The sequence below is a fragment of the Mchenga conophoros genome, linkage group LG14, assembly GCF_057382185.1.
Source record: "Mchenga conophoros isolate Kocher_MC1m ecotype Shallow Benthic linkage group LG14, M_conophoros_male_GT1.1, whole genome shotgun sequence".
NCBI classification, from domain to species: Eukaryota; Metazoa; Chordata; class Actinopteri; order Cichliformes; family Cichlidae; genus Mchenga; species Mchenga conophoros.
The window spans coordinates 2,012,070-2,037,802 of record NC_140539.1 but is presented as its reverse complement, the minus strand read 5'-3'; positions in this window follow the sequence as shown (position 1 = coordinate 2,037,802).

Here is a 25,733-nt window from a genome sequence, read left to right as displayed (position 1 = left end):
TGTCATTCACTTCATACAGACTCTGATAACCACACTCCTGTGAATAGCTTCCAGTAGTAGTTACAAGTTAGTTAAGTTAGCAATAATTATCAGATATCCATGTCCAAAAAATGGACCCATACACTTTGTTGGCCAAGCTCACTTAGTTCTAACTAATAAAAAACTTTTTTTAAAAAGCCACCAAGATGGCAAACACCATAAATGAGGGTCCATAAACCATGGATTGGACGGTAGAAGTAGAATTTTGTTTTTTACAGCCAGTAGAGACGACCATTTTGGCCTCTTGTGTATATTCTGTAGTTAGGGGTGTGGCTACTTTGACGGGCAGATCTTGCTATCTTTGGCAAACAGTCTCTAATTGTTGAACACCAAAGTTAGTAGTAGAGTCATAGTAACATGTCATAAAGGCTCTCTTGCTTTCTTGCTCTTCAACAAATGCACTGTATGCAAAATGTCTTTGAACAAAAGACCACCGACTTACTCCACGCCATTTATGATATCATCCTCTTTACTGGCCAGATCAGTTATGATCAGTCAGTCAGACTCGTGGACTTGGGTAAGTTCTTGGGATCCTGGGTGGTTCTTTCTCGCCTCTTCAGCACTTATTATCTTTCATCACTCCTACTCTGTATTTATCTTTCGGTCCTCTCTCTATTCTGTCAAACTAAATCAGAACACAGACACTACTACTTATCACCCACACTGTTTGGCTTTTCTGACCTGTCTGACCTGCAAAAAGACAAAAAATGTTCTTCTTCACACTTGTGAGAACATTTCCAGTTTATTTTCATTAGAACTTGACAACAGTTTCAGGTAACGATAATTCAGCTTGGGAGCATCATACAGAGGAGTTTATTTTATCGATAAAGTCAAGTTGAACAGTATTATTATGTCAAAAAAATAATCTTGAAAACAGAGTTACAGTTTGAGGACTAAGATTAGAGTTAAGAATTACACGGTACCTTAACACCATACCTGCGAGGATGTCATGGTCCTGGGTCGGTGACCCAGTGTTTTTGGTTGTTGTACCTTTACTTTTGATAGTTTTATGTGTCATGAGTGTTGTGTTTTGGTTTCCTAGAGTTTAGTTGTGTTCCCTCTGTTGGTGTTATCCCTGCCTGTGTATCCCCTTTTGTATAGTAAGGTCTCTGTGTTTAGTTCACGTTTCTTAGTCTTTGCGTGTATGTGTTCCTGTTTTACTTTGAAGGTCCCTGTCTAATGTCAGTGCGTTCTGTTTACGTTCCCCTGCCTCGTCAGCTGTGATGTCTTCCAGGTGTGTTCCCCTCCTGTTTCCCATCCCTTGATTCCTGGTGTGTGTATTTATAGTGTGTGTTACCTCGTCCTTGTTGCTGGTTTGTCTGCGTCTCTCGTTCTGTGTATTTCCCTGTGCCTCCCTGCATCTCTGTTTCTGGTTAGTTTTTCCCAGTTTAGGTTTTCTTAGTTTCATGTTCACTCTCGCCATCTCAGTTGTATCCACATCTGGTTAATAAACTCACTTGGACCAGAGCTGCCGCATCTTGGGTCCTATATAATTCAATCACGGCTTACCCCTGTGTCTGTCTGTCTGTCTGTCTCTGTGTGTGTGTGTGTGTGTGTGTGTGTGTGTGTGTGTGTGTAGGGGGGGGGTAGAGCAGCTGGATAGCGTAGTGGTTAGACTACACGCCTTTGGAACAGAGGATCGCAAGTTCGATTCCTGCCTGGGGCATCTGTATCCAGTAAGGGTCCTAAGGCTAGACCCCCTATGCTAAGCAAGCCTACCGCAGACATGAGCGAGACAGATAAATATGAAGGCATGCCGGCTCGGACGTCGCCCAGATCAACAAGGTCCGCATCAGGTGTTGAGGAACCAGGGCACCCTGACGAAAAGTGGGCTACTGGAACAAGAAGGCATCGGTGGGCAAGGGACGAAAACAGGGCGTTGTTGGAATGCTACTACGCAAGTAACCCCGGCGGAAGGGGCTACATGAATAGGATGAGGGACCTATGGATTCTTCGATACCCAACATCCACAATGACGGCGAAACAACTAGTAGCTCAGTGTTCCAACATTCGAAAGAAGGGACTGCTCTCACAGCTAGAGATTGACGAGGTACAACACAAATGCTACGGCAAGGAGGAGTCAGGACGCCAGGTCAGGGGGGAGATATCATCACCCCCACCCGAGATTGGGTACATAGCCCCAAGTGTGATAGGAGAAGGATCGTTGAGTGCGAGAGGAACTGACCTGAAAAATAGGATCATGGCCAAGCTTGAAACCTGGATCCCCCGTAGCCGGTTACCAAGATTACGTGAAGTACCCTCAGAAGGTCTGCTAGATGATGTTAATGCAGCACTACGGGCAATACCTACAACCATGATTACCGACACTAACAAGCTGATCTACAATACGGCAGCAGTGATCAGTGCGATGCTTGGCTACAAGTTGAACAGCCACAAGGGGCAGTACCCTCCATGGAGAAGGAGGCTAGAGGGCAAGATCAAAGTAGCACGGAGAGAGGTTAGCCAACTAACGGAGTTGCAGAAAGGTGCGACGAATAAGGTGCCTAAGAAATACAGCAAGCTGTCCATACCTGAGGCCTTGGAAACTGCCAAGCAAAGACTCACAGCCTTGGCCAGCCGCTTGAGGAGGTACACCAGAGAGATAGAAGGCAGGAGAATAAACCAGCTGTTCTCCACAGAACCAGCAAAGGTGTACTCTCAGTGGCAAGGGAACAATAAGAGAACAGCACCACCAAGGCTGGAGACGGAGCAATACTGGAAGAGCATATGGGAGAAGGATGCAACCCATAACGGCAATGCTCAGTGGCTAGAGGATCTGAGGGCAGACCACAGCGACCTCCCTGAACAGGGTCCAGTAACCATCACAGTCGCAGATATCCAAGAAAGGGTCTCCAGTATGAAGAGTTGGACAGCACCAGGGCCCGACATGGTTCACGCCTACTGGCTGAAGAAGCTAACTGCACTCCACGAGCGTCTGGCAGCACAAATGAACCAGCTGCTAGTTAACGAGAGACACCCGGAATGGCTAACTGAAGGCCGGACGGTCCTGATCCCCAAGGACCCCAAGAAGGGACCGGTCCCCTCCAACTACCGACCAATAACCTGCCTCAGTACTACATGGAAGCTCCTGTCAGGCATCATATCGGCTAAGATGAACAGGCACATGGGTCAATACATGAGCGGGACACAGAAAGGAATTGGCAAGAATACCAGAGGCGCAAAACACCAGCTACTGGTAGACAGAACAATCAGCCGAGACTGCAAGACCAGACTGACCAACCTGTGCACTGCCTGGATTGATTACAAGAAGGCCTATGACTCAATGCCCCACAGCTGGATACTGGAATGCCTAGAATTGTACAAGATCAATGGGACCCTAAGAGCCTTCATCAGGAACTCAATGGGGATGTGGCGTACAACACTAGAGGCCAACTCCAAGCCCATAGCACAAGTCACCATCAAGTGCGGGATCTACCAAGGAGATGCTCTGTCCCCACTGCTGTTCTGCATAGGCCTGAACCCCCTCAGTGAGATCATTAACAAGACTGGCTACGGATACCGACTACGGAACGGAGCAGTTGTCAGCCACCTCCTGTACATGGATGACATCAAGCTGTATGCCAAGAGTGAACGAGACATCGATTCACTGATCCACACTACCAGGCTATACAGCAATGACATTGGAATGTCGTTCGGACTGGAGAAGTGTAGTCGGATGGTAACAAAGAGAGGGAAGGTAGTCAGAACTGAGGGGATTGAACTACCAGAAGGCAACATTGCAGACATAGAGGACAGTTACAAGTACTTGGGGATCCCGCAGGCGAATGGGAACCATGAAGAGGCCGCTAGAAAAGCTGCAACCACCAAGTACCTGCAGAGGGTCAGGCAAGTCCTGAGGAGTCAGCTGAATGGTAAGAACAAGATCCGGGCCATCAACACGTACGCCCTGCCCGTGATCAGGTACCCTGCTGGGGTAATAGGCTGGCCAAAGGAGGAGATAGAAGCCACTGACATAAAGACAAGAAAGCTCCTTACCATGCATGGAGGGTTTCACCCCAAGTCCAGCACCCTGAGGCTGTACGCTAAGCGGACGGAAGGGGGCCGGGGACTGGTGAGTGTCAGCACCACAGTCCAGGATGAGACAACGAACATCCAAGAATACATTGGGAAGATGGCCCCAACTGACCGAGTGCTCAGTGAATACCTCAGGCAGCAGAAACCCAAGAAAGAGGAGGGAGACGAGGAACCATCATGGAAGGACAGAGCCCTGCACGGTATGTACCACCGGCAGATAGAGGAGGTGGCTGATATCCAGAAATCCTACCAGTGGCTGGACAAAGCTGGACTGAAAGACAGCACAGAGGCACTAATCATGGCAGCACAAGAACAAGCTCTGAGCACAAGATCCATAGAGGCTGGGGTCTATCACACCAGGCAAGACCCCAGGTGCAGGCTGTGTAAAGATGCCCCAGAGACAATCCAGCACATAACAGCAGGGTGCAAGATGCTAGCAGGCAAGGCATACATGGAACGCCATAACCAAGTGGCCGGCATAGTGTACAGGAACATCTGTGCCGAGTATAACCTGGAAGTCCCGAGGTCAAAATGGGAGATGCCCCCAAGGGTGGTGGAGAATGACCGAGCTAAGATCCTGTGGGACTTCCAGATACAGACGGACAAAATGGTGGTGGCTAACCAACCGGACATAGTGGTGGTAGACAAACAGAAGAAGACGGCCGTAGTGACCGATGTAGCGGTTCCGAATGACAGCAATATCAGGAAGAAGGAACACGAGAAGCTGGAGAAATACCAAGGGCTCAGAGAAGAGCTCGAGAGGATGTGGAGGGTGAAGGTAACGGTGGTCCCCGTGGTAATCGGAGCACTAGGTGCGGTGACTCCCAAGATAGGCAAGTGGCTCCAGCAGATCCCGGGAACAACATCGGAGATCTCTGTCCAGAAGAGCGCAGTCCTGGGAACAGCTAAGATACTGCGCAGGACCCTCAAGCTCCCAGGCCTCTGGTAGAGGATCCGAGCTTGAAGGATAAACCGCCCGCAGGGGCGTGCTGGGTGTTTTTAGGGGTGCAACAATACACAAAATTCACGGTTCGGTTCGATACTTTGGTGTCACGGTTCGATATTTTTTCAATACAAAAAAAATGTTCATGCCTTTTTAATTTGTCATGTATTAAAATTATAAATATGTATATTTTAACTCAAAAGTACAGTTTTCAAATGTAATGTTGCTGAAACAACAAAATAATAAAAAATCTATCTGATCGAGAAATCACTCATCTTTGGAAAAGAGTTTATTACAGAGAAATGGCTCTTTCCAAAATAAAAGCTATACTATACGCTTCTTCTGGGCTATATTCTCGGCAGCATATTAAACATATCAGGTCCCCATAAGGAGAATCATGTGCTAACGGCTGTATAAATGACTCGGGTAAAGTTTGTAGCATGCGTGCTTGTTGTTTTTGTCTACTTCCACTTGTCTTTGCACTAGGATGTTGGCGTAAATGTGCAGTCATATTCATTGTATTCCCACTAGTGCTGTCAGCGTTAATCTCGTTAAAATGACATTAACGCCATAACGAGGAAAATCTCCGTTAACGAGTTACCGCGGATCGCCCCGTGCGTGGGGCTGGACGGCGTCAACACGTTACCGAGCTAACTGCGCTAATGCACTAGTTCCCACCAATGTAATTGAGCATTGCGTGGCACATCCAACATACTGTTTTACTTTTGTCCACTCGGCAGTGCAGCCTAGGCGGAGTAGTCGAACGTAGATCCACTGAGCTCTCAACACAGACAGCATCGTCAGAAGAAAAGTTGATATATATATATATATATATATATATATATATATATATATATATATATATATATATAAAGAGAAACAGCTGAGAAGAGGGACGGGGGAGAAGGGTAAAAGACAAAAACCAACAGAATGAGCAGAAAGAAAAAAATGCATATATCGATCACCTGGATCACCTGCTGAGAAAGAAAAAAGAAAACAAGCAGAAGAGAACAAGAGTAATAGAATAAACAACATCACAATGATATATGGGAATATGACAGTAAATGCTAAATATTAAACATTATTGTGCAGCACATAAGATCAACAGAACACAGTGTGCTTTGAGGTAGGAGCCAAAAAGGGTGTAGTTTGTGGGTGTGATCACCCGTGTGTACACCTGTGAGGTTTTTTTAAAAGGTTCCTTCATGTAATGATCTGCTAGAGGGTGTGGGGGGGCCACAACCCCGTCCTCCAGGGCATGAAGCAGGTATGGAGAAGATCAAAACTCCAGACATCCAGAGGCCCCCAGAACACAAGAGACCAAGGAAGACCAACAGAGGGGCAGCCGTGCCACTGTCCCAGAAAGAGCTGAGGAGAGTCCCAGATGAGGGCTCACTCAGCAGCCGCGGAGCAGAAGCCAGGGGGAGTTGCAGTGATGCGCCCGTGAGCTCCGCCGGCAGCCAGCCGTGCCTGAGTGACCGAGCCCCAGGCCGAGAGGCCGGGGGCACCCCACCTCCGAAGTGGCCCGAGCAAGCCCCAGGCTCCAGGCCCTGATAAGCGGCCGCCAAGGAGTGAGCCGGTGTGTACCTGGACGCTCATCCCCGGACACAAAGAACCACCAACGCACCGATGTCTGAGGGAGTCCGCCACTGGCAGGGGAAGTGGTGGTAGGGGGAGATAGGCCTCCAAACCTTGGAGGGCCTGAGATGTCCCCAGAGAGGTGGCGTCTGACACCCAACCTGACATATAGACACAGACATACAGGCACACACAGACACAAACATCCATTCCCACCCTCATGCTCTCATATGCACTTACTCCACACTCAACCAACGTGGAGACAGACATAAAGAGACGCTGTACACACGATCACACTCCCCAAGCGTACTCTACGAACCGGGTCTAGGTACCCTTGCCCCTGGAGGGGGGAACTGCACCCAGACCCAGGTGGTGTTACCCTTTTCCCTGCGGTGGGGTAAATTTGGTCATTCTAAGAGTCAATAAGGACTCTTGTGGTTTATCACTGGACGATATCACCGTGGTTACATCCATCTCTTTTACTCTGTGTGCTATCCAGTTGCTAGCTCAATAAATATTCTGTCCCTTCTGCCTTGTTTAAGCGCCTTGAGGTGTCTGTTGTTGTAATTTGGTGCTAGATAAATAAACTTGAAGTGAATGAAATTGTTTGCATGTACAGGCACAAAGTCAAGCTCAGCCACTTTCCTACCAGATGAGCAGGTTACAGTGCCGCCCTGATGCCTACATTTATATTGGCTGTTTAAACCAACGCTCTGTCACAGATTGGGTGCACGACTTAAACCACTTTAGCCTGCCCACAGTTGCTGCACATCTGCAAGACCCACAACACCACCAGCAATATATGACTGTACACAGATATATCAGTATTCTTCTGAATAGAGGGACCCAAACGAAAGCGTGGCTTTGGTGTTAACATCATACTTTGTTAAGATTTTCATGATATTCAAGGAAAAACACCACAAACTGAGCCATATGGTATTCAACAAGTATGTCAGTCAGTGCAGGCATCACCAAACACTAGAGCAGCTTTTCCTATCAACTGTGAATGTGGCAGTTCAGCAGCCTCTCCTCAGCTAAAACAGATTACAGTATCTCTGCACCTCTCTTTGAGGTATCCATGTTAAGTCATGTGCTCCATAAGCCTGTTTTTGGCACAGCAAATGAGGTGTGGGGTACTCTCAAAGCCACAGAGTGCCTATTCAAATGTCAGTGGGAAAAGCCAACAGAAGGCTTGCATCTGTATCCTTTCATCTATATCCCATAAGCCTTAAAACTAATCACATCAACTCAAGCATGATGTGTCTGAGGAGACGCTTCCGAGAAAGTCCTGTGAGAACAAAAGAGGAAGAGATGAGCTAGAGCTAACTCTTTAAAACACAGACACATCGCAGCCACCACACAGAAACTAAATATTTAAATTTCAAATTTATATTAGCTCTGTTTTTATATGCTGTATTGCCACAGGTATGTTCAAAGGAAAAAGGATTTCACTAGTTCAGTTATTCTTTTTAGCTTTGCACCTTATAAAGCGTTTTGTCTGGTGAAGACCAGCGTTGACTGTAACATAGTACAAGAAGCACTCGTGATTAACAAATACTCAGTATTTAGTTACTTTTCCAACAAAGCAATATTACTAAACACATCTGCCCGAGTCCGTTTCCTCTGTTGTGACAAAAGAAGAAAAAACCAGTCCTCATGTATTTGCAATTTTTCTCTGCCTCCAGCAAACAAAACAGTCTGCTCAGCTGGCCTGATGGCAGAGAGCACAGCTGTTACACCAGGAAAGCATTTGTATTGTTTTGTGTGCAAAGGGAAATTAACAGGCTTGTTGCTGGTTAAGTAGTAGAGGAAAGTCTACCAATACGGGAAAGCCAGTACACTCAAAGCTAAATATACGATAGGCCACACAGCTTCTATAGTGTTTGTTTTTGGCAAAGCAAAAGTGCTTTAACCAGGTTCTTTTCAAGGTTGGTAAGACCAGACCTGTGGGCTGTGTGGTGGTTAGCAGCCTTTGTGTGCAGTATCGGCATGTTTCTCTCCGGCTACTCTGGCTTCCTCCCACAGTCCAAAGACATTAGTGTGAATGCTCTCTGTGTGCTAACCCTGTCCAGGGCAACCTGTCCAGGGTGTGCTGCAAGGATAGGCTCCAGCCCTTACTCAACCCTGAATTAGATAAGCAGAATACAATGGATGGATATGAACCAGGTACAAAAAACAGTTAATTATAATTTTTTGTTTGTCATTGCAAAAAAAAAAAAAAAAAGTCTAATAAAAAACACAAATGTCTAATTGTCTATGGGCTGACCCTTAAATAACAATGGTTACAATAAGGTGTTATCCTAAAATGTCAGTACTGTACTGCCACAACAAACAGTGTTCAGAGCAGTCCATAGCATACTCAGCCCAGTGCTGGATGCTCAGACCACTGTTTGTCTCTGCGCAGGAAACAGTTTTCTTTTGTCCCATAAAGCAGACATCTTCCCATAAAAACAGGTGATAGTCATGCAACAAATAATTAACTTATGAACCAAACAAAGTCACAATCATTAACAGCTGCTAAAATCTGTGTTTGTACCACATTTGACTTCTAAATGCTACTGCTGAGTAAGTGTGTGTGTGTGTGTGTGTGTGTGTGTGTGTGTGTGTGTGTTAGCTGACTGGTGTATGTGCATGGGGAGAAATGTGCGTAGTGTTGTTGTGTTTGTGTGTGTCCGCGTCTGTCTGTCTGAATGTGCTGTGTTCCAGTAATGACATCGGAAGCTGGCAGAGCTTCGTGTCTCCCAGGCTGTATTCAGGCACTAGGCAGCATCCCCAGACCAGGCTGGTGGGGAGAATAGACTGAACTACTGGATCAGCAAACACAGGGGGTAAAAAAAAAAAAGAAAAAAAAAGGGGGTGAAAAGAGATAGGGAAGGATAAAGAGAGGAATGGTGGCAGGGATGAAGCAACGGAGAGAACAAAGATGAACGCAGCCAATAAGGAGAGAGGGGTGACGGGGTGACGGAAGGAAAAGTAAATGGACATCAGGAGATGTGGGGTTGGAGGGCCACAAATTGAAAACAAATTGAGGTTTGGGTAGGGGGCAGAATTTTGTCAGATGAGGAATGGGAGAGTCTAACGAGGAGTGAGAAAGACAAGTGAATGGAGGCTGAGGAGTGATGGGGAGATAGAAGAAGCCCAGCGGATATAGAGGCGGGGAGCAGAATAGGTTTGGCTGGCATTCAGGCATGCGGGGGGGGGGGGGGGGGGGGGGAGGTGACAGGAGAGCATTGTAAATGAGGCAAGGGAGAGACAGAGTGGCGGGGAACAGAGGGGGCAGTTTGGGTGAGAGAGCAGGGGGCGGGCCAGCAGTTGATTTGGCTGGTATGACTGGGAGATGATAGGGATTTTGCCTGGATTGGGAAAACAGTCTGTTATGCTTTCATTAACCACAGGAGATTGTCAGCGAGGTGGGGCAGCGGTCACAGAGAGGGTCTAAAATTAAATGGAGGGTTTATCATTGGAGAGAAGTGACACGGGCGGATCCATTGTTCTCTGACATCTACCCCTGCAAGAGCATGGGACGAAAAGTTGCTATTGAGACAAGTTGCTAAGTATTTACATAATTTTGGTTATTCGCTATGAACTAGGAGAATATGAAAAAACAATAGCACTGAAGAGGGTTGCATTGACAATCCAACACAATGGGCAGCACATTGAACACATTTTATAAGTGGTCAGAAACTTGTAAGTAACTCATGAAAGAATAAAGTTACGTTGAAACCAAGCACACCATTGTTTTTCTTGTGACATTACCAATAAGTTTGATGTGTCACATGACCCTCTTCCTATTGAAAAAACAAAAGTTGTATCCAAGATGGCCGACTTCTAAATGGCCACCATGGTCACCGCCCATCTTGAGGAGTTTGCCCCCTCACATATACTAATGTGCCACAAACAGGACTTAAGTATCACCAACCATTCCCATTTTATCATGGTGTATCCATATAAATGGCCCACCCTGTATATCAAGTACTGGGACGGTTGTGTGACTTTTTTTCAGGTCCAGAACTCTAGATGTAATACTCCAGATATTTCAAGAATCTTCAATATTTGGAGTAGGAGTTGTAGCATAGCATTCAGGTCAAAGAGTTCTGGTCATATGAAATTCACGTCCTAATTATCCTCCCAAAACAGACTGATCGCCCATTGTGTCATGAAACGCTGTGTTGCAGGCAGGGATTGGACCCAAATGCAAACTCACGGGGACAGAACTTGAACTCAAAAGCACAGCTTTATTGCTGGAAAATAGAACACAAGCAATACAAAACTAAACTGGGAAAAGCTAATTATAACACATACCAAAAGACACGGGGAGAATCACACACAGCATGAGGGACGACGCGACACTGACTCAGAGAAACACAGGGTTTAAATACAATGGGAAGTAACGAGGGGAATGAGACACAGAAGGAGAGCACAGCTGGGAGAAATCAGGACTGACGAGACAAGGGAGCAAAGTAGGATACACTCACATGAGACACAGACCTTCAAAGTAAAACAGGAATTAGCAAAGATGCAAACTAGACTAGGGGAGACAGCAACTAAGAAACACAGAGGGCAGCTACTAAATACTCAGAGAACTAAACAGAATACAAGAACACCAAACTAAGACACTACACTAACGAACAAGCTGGGACAACAACAAGAACTAAGAACATAATACAGAAAACTCAGAGGCACAAGAAACTCAAAACACTGGGTCACTGCCCAGATAGCAAGGAAACATTGAAACAATGTTGAGTCAATATCAGGCTGTGTCATTGAATCAACGTTGAAGTGTGACGTTGACCTAACGTCACTCTTGCACCCTTTTTTAACGTTGAAACAACGTCAGGTTTTGATGTTGAATCAATGTTGAAACCTGACGTTGATTCAACGTTATATTTTCTAATACTGCTGACATTGAAACAATGTCAGATTCTGATACTGAAACACTGTTGAGCTATGGTGTTGATTTTCCACCTCTTTCGCACAGTTGCTTTTTATTAAAACAACAGTTAAATCATGACTGGAAATCTACCTTTCTTTATAGGTATTTTAACCAATACTAAACTACTGCATGTTTCCATCAATACTTCAACCAGCTAAACACATAATTGTACTTATTCCTTAAATTGGACACCCTTTATAAAAAAAAACCCCCAAATGTCTCACAATGTATCATGTCAATATTATTATCCTAAAATAAGAAAGCATTGCATGTGGTGTCCATCCATCCATCCATTTTCATCCGCTTTGTCCGGGGCCGGGTCGTGGGGGCAGCAGCCTAAGCAAAGAGGCCCAGACCTCCCTCTCCCCAGCCACCTCCTCCAGCTTATCCGGGGGAATACCAAGGCGTTCCCAGGCCAGCCGAGAGATATAATCTCTCCAGCGTGTCCTGGGTCTGGCCCGGGGCCTCCTCCCGGTGGGACATGCTTGGAACACCTCACCCAGGAGGCGCCCAGGGGGCATCCTTGTCAGATGCCCGAACCACCTCAGCTGGCTCCTTTCGATGTGGAGCAGCAGCTGCTCTACTCTGAGCCCCTCCCGGATGGCCGAACTTCTCACCCTATCTCTAAGGGAGAGGCCAGCCACCCTTCGGAGGAAGCTCATTTCTGCCGCTTGTATCCGCGATCTCGTTCTTTCGGTCACTACCCACAGCTCGTGGCCATAGGTGAGGGTAGGGACGTAGATCGACCGGTAAATTGAGAGCTTCGCTTTTACACTCAGCTCCCTCTTCACCACGACGGACCGGTGCAGCGTCCGCATTACTGCAGCCGCAGCCCCAATCCGTCTGTCGATCTCCGGCTCCCTTCTCCCATCACTCGCGAACAAGACCCCGAGATACTTGAACTCCTCCACTTGGGGCAGGAACTCATCCCCGACCCGGAGTGGGCACTCCACCCTTTTCCGGCTGAGAACCATGGCCTCAGATTTGGAGGTGCTGCTCCTCATTCCCGCTGCTTCACACTCGGCTGCGAACCGCTCCAGTGCGAGCTGGAGGCCCTCACCCGATGAAGCCAACAGAACCACATCATCTGCAAAAATCAGAGATGAGATTCTGAGGCCACCAAAGCGAAAGCCCTCCGCCACTTGGCTGCGCCTAGAAATCCTATCCATAAAAATTATGAACAGAACCGGAGACAAAGGGCAGCCCTGGCGGAGCCCATCACCCACCGGGAACGAGTCCGACTTATTGCCGGCAATGCGAACCAAGCTCTTGCAACGGTTGTATAGGGATCGAATGGCCCGTAGCAATGGGCCAGACACCCCATGTTCCCGCAACACCTCCCACAGGACACCCCGAGGGACACGGTCGAATGCCTTCTCCAAGTCCACAAAACACATGTAGACTGGTTGGGCAAACTCCCATGCACCCTCAAGTATCCTGGAGAGGATAAAGAGCTGGTCCAGTGTTCCGCGACCAGGACGAAAACCGCATTGTTCTTCCTGTATCCGAGGTTCGACTAACGGACGAACTCTCCTTTCTAGCACCCTGGCATAGACTTTCCCAGGGAGGCTGAGGAGTGTGATCCCCCTGTAGTTGGAACACACCCTCCGGTCCCCTTTCTTGAAGATGGGGACCACCCCGGTCTGCCAGTCCACAGGTACTGCCCCTGATCTCCACGCAACATTGCAGAGGCGTGTCAACCAGGACAGCCCTACAACGTCCAGAGCCTTCAGGAACTCGGGGCGGACCTCATCAACACCAGGGGCTCTGCCACCAAGGAGTTGTTTAACTGCCTCAGTGACCTCGCCCCCGAAAATTGGCGAGTCATTCCCCTCATCCCCAGACTCTGCTTCCTCCTCGGAAGACGTGTCAGTGGGATTAAGGAGGTCCTCAAAGTATTCCTTCCACCGCCTGACAATTTTCTCAGTCGACGTCAGCAGCGCTCCGCCAGCACTATACACAGTGCAGGTAGAGCACCGCTTTCCCCTCCTGAGACATCTGACGGTTTGCCAGAATCTCTTCGAGGCAGCTCGAAAGTCTTTTTCCATGGCCTCTCCGAACTCCTCCCACACCCGAGTTTTTGCTTCAGCCACTGCCCGAGCCGCATTCCGCTTGGCCTGTCGATACCTGTCGGCTGCCTCCGGAGTCCCACAGGCTAACCAAGCCCGATAGGACTCCTTCTTCAGCCTGGTGGCTCCCTTCACCTCTGGTGTCCACCATTTGGTTCGGGGATTACCACCACGGCAGGCACCAACCACCTTGCGGCGGCAGCTCAATGCAGCAGCTTCGGCAATGGAGACGCTGAACATGGTCCATTCGGACTCAATGTCCCCAGTCTCCCTCAGAATGCTGTTGAAGCTCTGCCGGAGGTGTGCGTTGAAGATCTCGCGGACTGGGGGCTCTGCTAGACGTTCCCAGCACACCCTCACTACGCGTTTAGGTGCACCAGGTCTGTCCAGCGTCTTCCCCCGCCACCTGATCCAACTCACCACCAGGTGGTGATCAGTTGACAGCTCAGCCCCTCTCTTTACCCGAGTGTCCAGAACATATGGTCGCAGGTCTGCTGATACGATTACAAAATCGATCATCGACCTACGGCCTAGAGCATCCTGGTGCCACGTGCACTTATGGACACTCTTATGTTCGAACAGGGTGTTCGTTATGGCCAAACTGTGATTAGCACAGAAGTCCAATAACAGAGCACCGCTCGGGTTCAGATCAGGGAGGCCGTTCCTCCCAATCACGCCCCTCCAGGTCTCGCTGTCGTTACCCACGTGAGCATTGAAGTCTCCCAGCAGGACAACAGAGTCTCCAGGTGGAGCACCCTCCAGCACCCCCCCCCCCCAGGGACTCTAAGAAGGCTGGGTACTCTGAACTGCCACTCGGCGCATAAGCGCAGATGACAGTCAGGACCCGTTCCCCGACCCTATGGCGCATCCACCGGGAAAAACCCTAACGTACCGGCAGCAAGCCGAGGGGATATTAGGATACCCACCCCAGCCCGCCGCCTCTCACCAGGGGCAACTCCAGACTGAGACAGAGTCCAGCCCCTCTCCAGGAGACTGGTTCCAGAGCCCAAGCCATGTGTAGAGGTGAGCCCGACTATATCTAGCCGGTACCTCTCAACCTCACGCACTAACTCAGGCTCCTTCCCCACCAGAGAGGTGACATTCCATGTCCCTATTGCCAGTCTTGGCAGCCGGGGGTCAGTCCGCCAGGGCCTCCGCTCCTGGCCGCCACCCGGCACACAATGCACCCGACCCCTATGGCGCCTCCTGCGGGTGGTGGGCCTGCGGGAGGATGGGCCCATGTCTCCTCTTCGGGCTGTGCCCGGCCGGGCCCCATGGACTAAGGCCCGGCCACCAGACGCTCGCCCTCAGGCACCCTCCCCGGGCCTGGCTCCAGGGCGGGGCCCCGGTAACCCTATCCCGGGCAGGGTAAACTGTTCCCTCGATGTCCTTTTCATAAGGGTCTTATGAATCGCTCTTTGTCTGGTCCCTCACCCAGGGCCAATTTGCCATGGGAGACCCTACCAGGGGGCAAAAGCCCCCAGACAACATAGCCCCTGGGATCCCTGTGACACACAAACCCCTCCACCACGATAAGGTAGCGATTCAAGGAGGGGCATGTGATGTAACAGAGAAAAAAAATAAACAAAAAAAGGTCAATAGGCATGTTTCGTTTGCTAAATACTTTATTAAAAGACAGTTTCCTATTTACGTTTATATGATTCACAGAAGTTTGTAATTTTTTTGCATGATGTGCGTCCTGCACCACCCAAACGATCTGGGGCGTATCGGAGCCATTTCTGCACTGCTTGTGCAAAGACAAACTCAGACATAGAGTTTGCCCCTAACTGCTGCGTCAGGCTCCAATCAAGGCAAAGCGTCTCACCTATAGACACATTTTAAGAGATGGAATTAGCGTGTCTCATGTCTTAAATGTGTATGCAAGTGCTTAAATAGGAAAATAGGCGCACACCTTTGACGCTGCATTTTCTCCGTCTTCCTCGTCCACACGTAAATGCTAAACGCAGTTTACGTGTGGACAAAAGGTGCAAACGCAAGTTAGGTGAGCGTGCAGCGTAAAGTTAGGTAAGCGTGCAACGTAAAGTTTGAATTGAGTGCGAATCGAAGCGGGTGCTCACCAATCATTAAAAGTAACAAAGTCATTGAACACATTTATACAGTTACCTTTACGTTTATCAATCATATATCACAGATTTACAATTGTTTGTAGTACTATGCTAAAAAGCAACTACAGAGCGAAAGTCTGGGTCAAGCGTCGAGGCGACGGCAAGAACAAAGGAACCCTCGAAGCGTTAAAGCTAGCTTTGTAAGGGAATATAACGGAAAAGTATGAAACGAAAATGTTTTCTTTGTTAATAGACTTTGTTTGCAGTGCAATTTATTTGTTGCCGGATTGTAAGATGAAAGTAGACACAATTTCGGGCTCCCACATGTTATCCGAAACTTTACATTAACAAGTTTTTTTTTAGTTTTTTTTTACTGTTATTCAAATGCAACCGTGGAAATAACGAATAGAACAAAAGTCATTCATTCTTACCTTATACTAATCGTGGTGCAGGCCAGTGCAGTGCATGAACTGATGCCTTCTCCGGTCAATTCCGCTGAGAGTAAATCTAATGTCCCGCTCTACTGTACAAGACAATGGTTACCTGGAGGGATGTACCAATGTGATAGGGGTGCTGTGGAATAGTCCAAGTGGTAGCAGCTTTAATTTCCCGCTCAACCATAAATCGATGGTTTTTCTTTTTCTTTTTTTTTCTTTTTTTTTTCTAAATGACATCAGAAACAGCAGTATGCGACATTACGTGATGGCAGAGCTTCAGTTCATCCTTTGTCATTTTTTTTTTTTTTTTTTAATAAATAGGACAGGGGGAATGAATGAGAGAAAGAGGGGGAGAGAAAGAAAGAAAACCAAAGGGGAGAAGAGACGGTGAGAAGGGGGGGGGGAAGAGAGAGAAAAAAAAAAAGAACTCCTGGGTCACCTGTATGGAGAAAAAAAAACAAACAAACAAAAAAACAAACAAAAAAAACAAACAGAGGAGACAGCAAACAACAAAGAGCAACATAATAATAGAGAAAACAAAGCACCATCACAATAAACTAGCTAGTCATAGATATCAATATTTACTAAATAATAAACGATATTGTGCAGCACGCAAGATAGACAGCGCACAGTGTGCTTTGAGGCAGCAGCCAAGAGAGCTTTAGTCCGCGTCTGTGAATACCCATGTGTGCATACCTGTGTGGATCAGCATGCTTGCATTCCAAAGGTTTCTCCATGTAATGATCTGCTAGGGAGTGTGGGGGGGCCACAGCCCCGTCCTCTAGGGTGTGAAGCGGGTATGGAGGAGATCAAAACTCCAGACATCCAGAGGCCCCCAGAACACAAGAGACCATGGAAGACCAACAGAGGGGCAGCCGCGCCACTGTTCCAGTAAGAGCTGAGGAGAGTCCCAGATGAGGGCTCGCCCAGCAGCCGCGGAGCAGAAGTCAGGGGGAGTTGCAGTGACGCGCCCGTGAGCTCCGCCGGCCCCCAGCTGCGCCTGAGTGACCGAGCCCCAGGCCGAGAGGCCGGGGGCACCCCACCTCCAAAGGGGCCCGAGCGAGCCCCAGGCCCCAGGCCCCGACAAGCGGCCGCCAAGGAGTGAGCCGGTGTGTACCCGGACGCCCACCCCCAGACACAAAGAACCACCAACACACCGACACCTGAGGGAGTCCGCCACCGGCAGGGGAAGTGGTGGTGGGTGGAGATAGGCCTCCAAACCTTGGAGGGCCTGAGGTGTCCCCAGAGAGGTGGCGTCTGATACCCAACCTGACATATAGACACAGACATACAGGCACACACAGACACAAACATCCATTCCCACCCTCATGCTCTCATATGCACTTACTCCACACTCAACCAACGTGGAGACAGACATAAAGAGACGCTGTACACACGATCACACTCCCCAAGCGTACTCTACAAACTGGGTCTAGGTACCCTTGCCCCTGGAGGGGGGAATTGCACCCAGACCCAGGTGGTGTTACCCTTTTCCCTGCGGTGGGGAGAGGCAGACCACCCCGACTCCGCAGCAGCAGGGAGGCCCCACACCCCAGACCGCAGTCGGACGGCCAACTCCTCCTACTAGCCCTCCCGCTCCAGCAGGCCGCAGAGAATGGGGGTGGGAGAAGACTCCAAATCGATGGTTTTTCAACGTGATTGTTGTCACCTTGTCAACTATAAATAGATCAACAATCAACGATGACAGAACAACAGTGAATCAATGTTATTTCAATGTCAGTGTCAGGTTTCATCAGTATTTCAATGTTGTTTCAACATTGGTTTTGTGTTGACATTTCAATCCTGACGATTCTGATGGTTCAGATGGAAAATCAACATCTGTTCAATGTCTCCTTGCTATCTGGGTGACCCAGGACCGTGACACATTGCTTGAAAACTGAGCTTGTGAATTCTGACTCAGGAGTTTCCATGGCAAATACTTTAAAGTGTGTAAAATCTAATTGCCAGATATCAGTAGACTAACGATTTCAGTCAACCGAATTCTGTTTGTTTACTTCTCCCAATTCAAGTGCATAAACCCACTTAACACACACTTAAATCAATAAATGAGGAATTAAAAACAGATATATGTGAAATATTTGTACTTTACATTTTTACTTTGAGTTGCGTTCATCTGTAGTGGGTGTTTCCTACAGGCCAGGGGAGAAGCGTCCACGACTTTTTATCTCTTTGTCAAATTGACAAGCAGTCCAGGGTGTACGCTGCCTCACGCCCTGTGGTAGCTGGGATAGGCTCCAGCTCCCCCGTGACCCCGATAAGGTTAAACAGAAGTTAGTGAAGCTCACTCCTGGGGACAACAGCGATACGAAGGTGAGCTCTTCCAGATATCTGAACTCTTCTGGTGGTGAGCTGATTTATTTTGTTTTTGATGCTGTTAGTAAAAATACATTTTAGAGGTGGATCAAACATTGACGATCTTGGTCTATTGAAGAGGATTAGGGCCACTGGGAAAAACAAAAGTGGGCAGGTCTTTTTTCTTTTTCTTTTCCAGAATCCTGACTTTAATCTGAGAATTCTGGAAAAGATTGGGATATGATTGTGTTTTGGAATATAGCTCCCACCTGATGGTTCATTGAAGATGATTTCCTCACAAAGAAATATTATCCAAAGCTGATAGCAAGGAATTTCAGCAAACATTAAGCTTCTAAAACCATAAAAACAATACTTAATGTTATGTGGTGTGGGAAATTGCTGGGCTGATATTTTGATAACCGCTAATTGATCATAACCTCGACCGTACGTATTTAAATGATTTCAACTGTCAGCCGGCTGAACTGAGTGGACAGTGCTACACTGTAAAAAAAAAAGTGCTGTTTTTACAGGAAAACGCTGGCAGCTGGGGTTACCAGGGACTTCCTGTAAAAAATACAGCAGCACAGTATATCGCGTTACAGATGCAATATGTAAATTGATTTACAGTGAATGAAACTCACATTAAAACTGTTAAATCTACAGAAAAAAAGAAGTTAATTTCACACATTGATGTTATATATAAATAGACTATTTCCTGTATCTTTTACAAGTAATAAATGCTTATTGTGGATCCATAAATTGTAAAATTAACAGGGAAATATGGAACAAAAAACGAATTTAAAATGGTAGAACAACTGTGAAACTGTGCATATTAAATGGAGCTGCTCTGTATATTATACATAAAATCTATTACTATGCTGTATATTTTATGTTTTAATTTAAAATTTTAACCATAAACCAGCAAATTTATTACTGCTACACCTACACCCAAACATGCAAAAATACATCTTGAGAAAACACAAGAGAGGAAAATATCACTTTTGGGAAATTTATTTTGCAGCCAGATTAGCCAAATGACAGCAATTGGATGCATTTTTTCCAACTAACACAATATGCAAGGCACACAGCAACTACACAATTCAATCAAAATATAGGCTATAAAAGCTGTGGAACATTCCTGCAAAGCAAGAACCATGTTCATGAAACAAGCATTTGTTAGACCCTCTACCAGAAAAAGTAAAATAACCTGTTAAGACTTTAAAACAAAAATCACATATTGTGCCAAAAATGATCATAATCACCGTGCAACGCAACACGCACCCTGCTGTCACCACAACCATGGACTTGGTCAGAAAACATATCAGGAAAACCACGTGGTGAAACAAACCTACACATGTGGTCTAGAAACACTGCAGTAGCAGCATGTTTTGTTTTTTTTAATTTTTATAAAGAACATTCCTTCAAAGCAAGAACATCTTCATGAATTGGCTTCATGCATTCGACCAGTAAAAGGTTTCACTACACATTGTCGAACAAAATTAACAAAGTAAAACTAACAGTCCACAGAGAGTCAAGATTTAGGCTTAGCGCCACTCGTGGCCAGCGAGATCCTGAATCAGGGTGATGACTCAAGGGTTCACATTGAGACGACGCTTTGAGTTTTTGTTCTCTACTTTGGTTCCTTTTTCTGGGTTTATGGAGAAGAAACGCCTGTAGAATAAAAATCATATAAAAGTTTATTAAGCATTTTTATAATTGATCAGTTAAAATACACGTACAAAGTAAGTAAAAATTAAGTATATACGCATATATACACAGTCATGGCCATGACCACGTTCAAGACAAAGTATAACCAAAATGCTGTGGGGAAGTGAACAATGCATGGTCAAAAGTATTGGCACCCTTCACGAGTGTCTTTTGCAGTGACTTTAGCATTTTGAAAATCCAAAGCAAAGGTTATAGGCAGTCTGCAACATCGGCTGCAGACTCACCCACCCCCACTGCTGCTGTTCCACCTCAGACACTTCACACCTCCTCTATTCACCCTGCTCACTCCCCCCCACCCCCAACTGCAGCATCCAATACACACTCAACACAAGGCTCCAGCCTGTCTCTCTCAACCACCCAGGTTAGGAGGGAACTGAGGAGGATTAATGGCAAGAAGGCAGCGGGTCCAGATGGCATCAGCTCGAGGGTCGTCAGGTCCTGCGCGGACCAACTGTGTGGGGTGATGGAGCACCTCTTCAACCTGAGCCTGAGGTTGGGAAGAGTCCCACAGCTCTGGAAAACCTCCTGTGTTGTACCAGTGCCAAAGACTTCACCCCCCAAGGACCTCAACAGCTACAGGCCGGTGGCTCTGACATCCCACCTGATGAAGACCCTGGAGCGGTTGGTCCTGGCTCAGCTTCGGCGCCTAACAAGCTCATCACTGGACCCACTTCAGTTTGCCTACCAGCCTGGCATTGGAGCGGATGATGCCGTCATTCACCTCCTACATCGTTCCCTCGCTCACCTGGAGACCGCTGGAAGCACTGTGAGAATCATGTTCTTTGATTTCTCCAGTGCCTTCAACACCATTCTTCCCTCGGTTCTAAAGGACAAGCTGGTGAACTCTGGAGTGGACCATCACCTCACTACCTGGATCCTGGACTACCTCACCGACCGACCACAGTATGTGAGGACTCAGGGCTGTGTGTCGGACAGGGTCGTCTGCAGTACGGGGGCCCCACAGGGAACGGTTCTGGCTCCGTTCCTCTTCACCATCTACACTGCAGACTTCTCCCACAATTCTACCCAGTGCTTCCTGCAGAAGTTCTCTGATGACTCTGCAATAGTCGGCCTCATCACTGATGGGGACGACAAGGAGTACAGAGGTCTGACCCAAGACTTTGTGGACTGGTGCCAGCTGAACTACCTCCAGATTAACGATAGTAAAACCAAGGAACTGGTGGTAGACTTCCGCAGGCACAAGCATTCTCCACTGCAACCACTGAACATCCAAGGTATGGACATTGAGGCTGTGGACAGCTACAGGTACCTTGGTGTTCATCTGAACAACAGACTGGACTGGACTCATAACTCAGACGCCCTCTACAGGAAAGGGCAGAGCAGGTTGTACCTGCTGCGGAGACTCAGGTCGTTTGGGGTGGAGGGCCCACTCCTGAAGACCTTCTATGACTCTGTTGTGGCTTCTGCTATCTTTTATGGCGTGGTCTGCTGGGGCGGCAGCATCTCTGCTGGGGACAGGAAGAGACTGAACAGGGTGATCCGAAGGGCCAGCTCTGTTCTAGGATGCCCTCTGGACCCAGTGGAGGTGGTGAGTGACAGGAGAACGGCGGCTAAGCTGTCATCCCTGATGGACAACATCTCCCACCCCATGCAGCAGACTGTGACAGCACTGAGCAGCTCCTTCAGTGGGAGACTGCGGCACCCACGGTGTGGGACGGAGAGATTTCGCAGGTCTTTCCTCCCCACTGCTGTCAGACTCCATAATAAAGACTTTAACTGATCAAACACACACATCCATACATATGCAATAATACTAAGTGCAATAATCCTTTCTGTCATCGTTGTATTTTTACTCAGTTGTATATAGTATTTGTATTTGTATTCTATTTTTATCTTATTGTATATTTATTTTATTTTATTCTACTGTATATAGTATTTTATTTTATTCTATTCTGTACAGTTGTGTACTGTATTTATTCTTATTGTATTCTAATTTTTGCCTCATAACTTTTGCACTGTCCACTTCCTGCTGTGACAAAACAAATTTCCCACGTGTGGGACTAATAAAGGTTATCTTATCTTATCTTATCTTATCTTATCTTATCTTATCTTATCTTATAGGTAGTCAGATGTCAGCTGACGCTTGGTCTAGCCCTGAGTCTCGGCCAGGCTTGGACCCGGATTCAGACTGTTATTTTATTTAAACAAACAAACAAAAAAAACCAACACAAATAAACAACAACAAAAAAACAAAACAACTGAATCCGGCTCCAATGCCGACCGAGACTCAGAGCCAGACCTGAACTCCAACCACATCAAAGCCAGACTCCAGATCCCAGAGTCTCAGTTATGAGAAATAACAAAGCCATATTTGCTCACCTCTGAAGAAACTCTAAAGTGGAAGTCAGCTCAGATGGATAATGGATATTAAAATTGTAGTAGCTCCCGAACATGAGGCACAGTGCAGAAATGAAGGAGGATATGTTTGTGCTGACGAGATTCCGATCAATACTCAGCATGTATCTTCTTGAGGAATAGCAGGACTGTCCTGTGAACAAATTATTTAACAGGTTATATCAATAAACACGGCAGTCACATGACATTCTATAAAAAGTGCACTTAAAAAAAAGAGAGAGAGAGCTATGAAACAGACTTACCACACACGATAATAGTGGGTGTCAGAGGCACTTGCTCCAGTTGTACCTCATCTGCCAGACATGTATCTTCAGAATCAGAATCAGAATCAGAAACTTTATTGTCATTGTCACGAGAACAACGAAATGAAGAATGGTCCCCGATCATTGCATCATCCCTAGCAATATCAAAATATAAATAAAACAATAAAATTCAATAAATAAAATAGATAGAATACTTAAAATACTAATAAGATGTAACAGTAAAACATTCACATACATTCCCACACACATGCTTCAGGCCGTGCATAGATTAACACAAGAGTGGCATGATGGACATTTTTTTGTAGTATTCAGATGTGTTATTGCAGTTGGATAACAGCTGTGTTTGAGTCTATTAGTCCTTGCGCTGATTGCCCTGTACCGTCTGCCTGAGGGCAACAGTTCGAACAGGGAGTGGCCAGGATGTGAGGTGTCTTTTATGATGTTTTGGGCCTTTTTAAAACAGTGGGCGTTGTGTAGAACTTCCAGTGTGGGGAGAGGGCAGCCAGTGATCTTTTGGGCAGTGTTAATGATCCCTTGGAGTGCTTTCCTCTGAGCCCCTGTGCAGCTAGTGTACCAGATGCATATGCAGTAAGTTAGAACACTCTCAATGGTGGCTCTGTAGAAGGACACCAGCAGTTTCTGTGTGATGTTATTCCTCCTGAGAATTCTCAGGAAGTACAGTCTCTGTTGGGCCTTTTTCAGCAGCTCGGAGGTGTTCACACTCCAGGAAAGGTTCTCCTCTATATTGACTCCCAGGAAGCGGAAGCTTGCCACCCTTTCTACACAGTCCCCATTTATGAATAGTGGTTGGATCTCTGCCTTTTTCCTTCTGAAATCTATTATGAGTTCTTTGGTTTTTGAAGTGTTGAGGAGGAGGTTATTGGCCTTACACCATGACGTCAGCTGCTCCACCTCGTCTCTGTACGTAGACTCGTCTCCCTTCAACACAGAGAAGCAAAGTAGCTGAGCAGAAGCAGGACCATCTCTTTCACATCATCTGAGGAGCCACTCTGCGGTCCCCGCATCCTCTGAAGCCTTGCATAAGTCTGAAGGAACACCTTGCTTTTGCTCACAACTGTGGTCAAGTAGTCCAGTAGCCTTTTCCCCTTCAAATCCAAATTTCGTGTGAATGTCTCTTTGAGGTCAATCCCAGTAAGTTCCTTGAAGTGGACAGACATGCCAAGTTCATCAAACCAAAACGGCCACTCCTCCCTAAGGCATTTGATACTTTTCCCCTGATTGACATGTTGACGTTGTGTGTAGTAAGTGGACTTCATTAGACTTTTTACCTCTTCTGGATTGGCATCAGCTTGCTGGAACATCACCTTGAGATTTTCCATCTTTTGCTGTTGGCTCTCTGGAGTTTCTTCAAGAGGCAGAAATTCTACATTCCATTTAATGCACCCGTATGCATCCTGCATGGCTGCTCTTTCTTCTAAAGGGATCTCGTCTGTGTGGTCTGAGTCAGTCTGATGTTTTCTTTTTCTTATTTTGGGTGTTGAAGTGCGCCTTACATTTTCACTTCTGTTCTGCAACTGTTTGACAAGTGAAAGGTAGCCTGCGCCAACAATATCACCCTCTATTAAATCTTGCAGAGAATTGGGATATTTTGCCACCATTTTTCTTGCAACGTCAATTGAATGTTTTCTACCTACATGAGGGCATTTTTCCATCATCTCAGTCACAACAATCCGGACCATTTGCCTCCTCAGTTTTGGGCGAGGCCTTTTCCCCCTCTCAAGAAACTGCACCACTTCTGCAGGAAGTTTACTCCATGGAATTTCAAAGTTGTCATCCCATTGTGTGTCACATCCTGGGCTGCTGGAGGAGGGCGACGATAGACTTTGGGGTGAAACAGAGAGCAATGACAGCGACTGGGTTGATGAGGCTTCCACAGATGATAGCGAGCTGTTCTCTGGAGTTTGGTCTTTAAATTAAAAAAAAAATACAATTATGATTCACACTGTATGTCTGTTCATGACCATCTCTACTTTTGATTTTGAATAGTTGTTTGTTGTTTTTACTTACATTTCTGTTTCCAAGCACAAAGAAGCTTTCTTGCTTGTACAGGTCTTAATGCTGTCATCAAATCTGCCTCCGTTACGAAGCGTAGATCATCACTTGTCTCAACTCCAATGGACTGAAAGTGCTCCTCCAGGATGTTTTTGTTCACAGCTTGAAGTTCTGGTAGGACTTCCGTGATGGTGACATCTAGGAAGGTTCACTCTGAGTCACTCATACTTGCACTGAAGAAGAAATGCCACCTCCAAACAAAATAGAAAATCACATACAGTTCATACACTTGATGGAGCAGGGTATGGATCAGGTAACACTTATATTAATGTTAAACTATTTACAGTGAGAAGTGAGCTATTAGTTGGACATTATTTTGCCACAATACTATGCTTTAGTGGAATGACTCGGTATTCTTGAAGGATGTATGATACCAAAGGATAGAAATCAGGCAGGTCATTAATGTTGATACACTGTAACCCAAGACTGTCCTTTGTCACAGAATACAGATGGTATTCTGAGAGGAAGATGCCTTTGTGGATATCCATTAGAACATACACAGATGTGTCATTTTGAATCAAGATGAGTAGAAGTTCACCAAACTCCATACACTCGTCATTTCTGTACACAAGAAACTGTCCCTTTTTATATGCAGTGCCCTTGTACTGAATGTCTGTGGTAACTGTGGTATTGCTTTCTGAAAAAGCTAACTCTCTGACCGCATGCTGAATAGTGTCACTGTAGAGGTTGGGATAAAACGCACAGCTCTCCTTGACTTGCAGCAGTTCACGGCATTCTTGCCCTGCTAAAAGATAAGCCTGATACATCTGATGACGTGTTGACAAAGTTTGACAAATATTTTTGAAGCTTTTCAAGTGTCTGGCACATCTTTTAAAGTAACTGTGTTTACATTCAAACCTAAGCGTCCATAACCTCATCA